Here is a 5212-nt window from a genome sequence, read left to right as displayed (position 1 = left end):
AATAATGTACATAATTCCTGATCTCTTAAATATAGCACAGGAGTTTTAAGACTTTGAATGGTTATGAGGGTCCCATCCCCTGAGCAAAATAGGAATCAAAGGGGTCCATAGGTAAAAGATGGTTATGAACTATTGGTTTAAACAATAACAACGCCTTGCTCCTGCTTCACCCTTTCTTTCCCTCTTTCAATTCCACCTTAAACCCTCTGCTATTCTTATTCCTCTTCTTCCTCCTTCTGCTTTCATTCTCTCTTTCTCCTCTTTCTCTTTTATATCCAGTTCCTGTGCGATCCGTTTCATCAACCGGATCAAAAACATCGCCCACACAGCAAACTTCCGCTATTTTATCGGCCACCAATCTACTTTCTCCCTTTTCTGTGTTCTGTGTACCAGCTCGATGCCAATGTTATTAATATGTTAAGCCAGCCAGCCAGCCAGTCAGCAAGCCACACATGCACGCATCTACCCGTCCAGCCATCCAGCCAACCAGCCAACCAGCCAACCAGCCAGCCAACCAGCCAACCAGCCAACCAACCAGCCAACCAACTAACCAGCCAAAAAGCCAGCTTCTTCAGTCATTAACAACCAACTAACCAGCTAAGGCGCGCGGCTTAGTGGTTAGGGCATTTGACCAACGATCGTGAGGTCGTGAGTTCGATTCCCGGAGGCGCGTTGTGGCCTTGAGCAAAACACTTTCTTTCATGTCACTCCAGTCCAATCACCTGGCGAAAATTAGTTGTACCTGTAATTCAAGAAGGCCAGCGTTGTCACATTCTATGTCACGCTGAATTTCCTTGAGAACTACATTAAAAGTACGCATGTTTGTGCAGAGCTCAGTCACTTGTACGGAACAGCCTGCTCAGGATATTTCTTGAGCAGGCTGTTCCGTTTATAGGAACAACTGGAGCACTCGTCGTCGTCACCGACGGAGAGCCAGGCTATCCAATCAAAACAAGCTGATAACCAGCTAACCAATCAAAACATGCTGACATATAAGACGTGGGTGGTCATCTTATCTACAATAATAAGCTAAATAACCAGCAGTTAATGCTGTATGGCAGCAAGGGTTTCCAGATATTCTCTTTCTTCCTTTCTTATCCTCCTCTTCTCCCAACCCTATTTCGTTCTTCCTATCTTTCAAAACAGGAAGCTACGGAATCATCAGATAATGGTGTCGTAGACAGGATTCAACGATTCAAACGTAAGTATTAAGAGTGTTTCACTGTCAGTATGTCCGCCAGTTTCTCTGAATGACTGCCTGCCACAGTCTGACATTTTGCCTTTTACACTATAAGAGCAGCAAAAGAAAAAAAAAAAAGAAAAAAAAAAGAATTAGGCGCTGTCGTGGGTGTGTGGTAAGAAGTTTGCTTCCCAACCACATGGTTGTGGGTTTAGCCCCAGTGATTGACACCATGGGCAAATATCTTCTACAATAGCCCCAGATCGACCAAAGCCTTGTGAGTGGATTTTGGCAGACGGAAACAAACCAACACCGGTTGTCATACTGTGTCTCTGTGTTTGGCCCCACCACCGCTTGATAACCTTGGTTTGTTTACGTCCACGTAGCCAGGCAGTTTGGCAAAAAAAGACCGTCAGAATGAGTATCAGACTTGAAAAAAAGAAAAAAGAAAAACAAAATGTATTAGGGTCACATTCTATAGCTCTACATTGGTCTACGCCAAACCGACTTCATTTTGTAGTCACAACTATTTTACTAATAACTAGCAGTATCGCCCAGCGTTGCTCGGGTTTGTAAGGGAAATAACTATATAAGCATTTTTAGAGAGTTATAGCCAAAAATAGCAAAAAAATGCATTAAAAATGGAAAAAAAATGATGGTAATTTTTTTAAAAAATCGTTGACTCATCGTAGACATTTTTAGAGAGTTACTTCCCTTATATAATAGCGAAAAAATGCATTAAAATGGAAAAAAATGATGGTAATTTTCTTTTTTAATCATAGACTCATCGTAGACGCGCGCTAATACCCAGAAGGGCTCGATATGAATCACGACTATAAGATACCCGGTTTTGGTTAAACTGCACCGCAAAATGTGGGAGTAGTTAGGAATCTAAATCCTAGGAGACAGACACACAACCTCTCTTTTATATATAAAGATTATACGATAAGCGTGAACTCGAGAGCGCTAATTATACCACCAGTTAATTCTAAAATGTAACCCTCCCACACTTACCTTACTTCTAGCTTTATGTTTCTCGTACTTTATTGTATTGATTATATCTGATCCCTCACTTTTAGCCTCTCGTTTTCATTTACATAGTATGTAACTTTAACTAGTATATCCTAACTCTTAGGATTGCTAATGAGTTAGAGTATGAATCGTTGTATGTATGTATGTATGTATGTATGTATGTATGTATGTATGTATGTATGTACGCATGTATGTATGTATGTACGTATGTATGTACGTATGTATGTATGTACGTATTATGTACGTACGTATGTATGTACGTATGTATGGATGGATGTATGTATTGTATGTATGTATGTATATATGTATGTATGTATGTATGTATGTCGTATGTATATATGTATGTATGTACGTACGTATGTATGTACGTATGTATGTATGTATGTATGTATGTATGTATGTATGTATGTATGTATGTATGTATGTATGCATGTATATATGTAGGTGTGAATATCATCTGTGTATATATGCTTATGAATATATATGTATGTATATATATATACACAAATGATGGTATAAATAGATCTGATCCCTTAAACCAAGCGATGAACTTCTGCTATTTATGGAATTACTGTTTTGATATAAATAATTTATGAGATCTGGTGTGTGTGTGTGTGTGTGAGTTAAAGTGCGCATGCGTGTGTGTGTGTGTTTGTGTGTGAGCGTATGTATGTGAAGGTATGCGTATGAATGTGTCTAAGAACATTCATAGGAGGTGTGTGTGTGCATGTACGTTTTTGCCATTATCAATGGTCTTGGAATGACATTTCTGTCCTGAATCAGTCGTACATGAAATTCCAACAGTTCAGGACTCTCTGCTACGGTAACTAAGTATCTCTCTTTCCAAAAACATATGCATTGCCTTTACATACACAGTCTCCTATCTCGATATTCAAAACCCTGTTTATTCATACTTTTTTTACTCTTTTACTTGTTTCAGTCATTTGACTGTAGCTATGCTGGAGCACCGCATTTAGTCGAAGACATCGACTCCAGGACTTATTCTTTGTAAGCCTAGTTACGGGGACGTAAACACACCAGCCCGGTTGTCAAGCGATGTTGGGGGACAAACACAGACACACAAATATATACACACATACATACATACATACATACATACATACATACATACATACATACATGCATACATACATACACACACACACACACACACACCCACACACACACAACACACACACACACATATATATATATATATATTATATATTATATATATATATATATATATATTATATATTCACACACATACATACATATATACGACGGGCTTCTTTCAGTTTCCGTCTACCAAATCCACTCACAAAGCTTTGGTCGGTCCGAGGCTATACTAGAAGACACTTGCCAAGGTGCCACGCAATGGGACTGAACCCAGAACAATGTGTTTGGTAAGCAAGCTACTTACTTACCACAGAGCCATTTCTCTTCCTTTTCTCCATACTTTTTCTTCTCTATGTATTTTTTCTATTTATTCATTCATTTATCGTTATCTTATTCTCTATTTTTGCATCATATGGTTTATTCCTTTACATACTACGGTACGATGAACGAAATTTTTGGGAATACTGTATTTTGCAAGTATATTTTGTGGAAAAATCAAATTTAATATGTTTCATCAAGCACTCATTGAAAAAATATTCTAAAATAGTTTTCAGGCTGTGTGGTAAGTAGCTTGCTTACCAATCACATGGTTCTGCGTGGCACCTTGGGCAGGTGTCTTCTACTATAACCTTGTGAGTGGATTTGGTAGACGGAAACTGAAAGAAGTCCGTCGTATATATGTTATATATATATATATACGACGGAACATGAAAGAAGTCCGTCGTATATATGTATATATATATATAATATATATATATATATAATATATATATATATATATATATATATATATATATATAATATATATAATGTGTGTGCGTTGTTTGTCCCCCCCACCAGCATCGCTTGACAACCGATGTTGGTGTGTTTACGTCCCCGTAACTTAGCGGTTCGGCAAAAGAGACCGATAGAATAAGTTCTAGGCTTACAAAGAATAAGTCATGGTGTTGATTTGCTCGACTAAAGGCGTTGCTCCGGCATGGCCATAGTCAAATGACTGAAACAAGTAAAAAGATAGTAAATATAATGTTTTAACCTTTATTTTATTTATTTTATTGTATTTACCTTTTTACCAGAATTTGTATTCATCCACTGTTATCACTTCATTAATGCAATTCATATAAGATAATTCTAGTATTTGTAAGGAGTGGAATCTGCCGAATACATCTATTGTCTGTGACTATATGATGAAACTCTTTGCTATACAGTAGAGTCTAGTGTCTTAACTTGACATGGAAAGTCCGAAAGTGTAGTCAGTTCTTTGTGTTACATCACAATTATATATATGGGGTGTGCATATACCAGGGTGAGTCAAAAGTTTTTTCGGATTTTCACTGATGATTTTTGGCAACTAGTACTTCCATGTTATATCACTGATTTCATTGTTGTGCAATGATTCCTGGATTGTTGATACGTTGTTTTCATATATAACATATAAACATTTATTGGTTATTCTTAATTTTAAAGCTTTGATAATGAGTGGTGAAATAATTGCAATTAGAGCCATTTTACGCTACATGTGGAAAAGGAAGAATTGATGGCAGTGGCAAAAGAAATAAATGATGTAAAAGGCCTAGGAACTGTTAACAAATGTGTAGCATAAAACTAGTTCAGACGTTTCTAGGAAAGTGATGCGATCCTCAAAGGCAATCCAAGGCGAGGGAGACCTTCTGATGTAGAAGATGTGGCCTTGTTTGAAATGGTTGAGCCAAGCACAAGCACTCGTACATGGTCGACAGAACTTGGTCCTTTACAAAGCACCATCAATAGACACCTCCAAAAGCTCAACCTTGTGAATAGACGTTGTTGAGAAGCCCTTCATGACCAGGCTCAACGACGTATGAACATTTACAAACAGCTGCTGGCAAATCCTTGAGATGC

Source organism: Octopus sinensis, unplaced genomic scaffold (genome assembly GCF_006345805.1).
Source record: "Octopus sinensis unplaced genomic scaffold, ASM634580v1 Contig19667, whole genome shotgun sequence".
In the NCBI taxonomy this organism is placed as follows: domain Eukaryota; kingdom Metazoa; phylum Mollusca; class Cephalopoda; order Octopoda; family Octopodidae; genus Octopus; species Octopus sinensis.
This window is presented reverse-complemented; position numbering follows the sequence as displayed.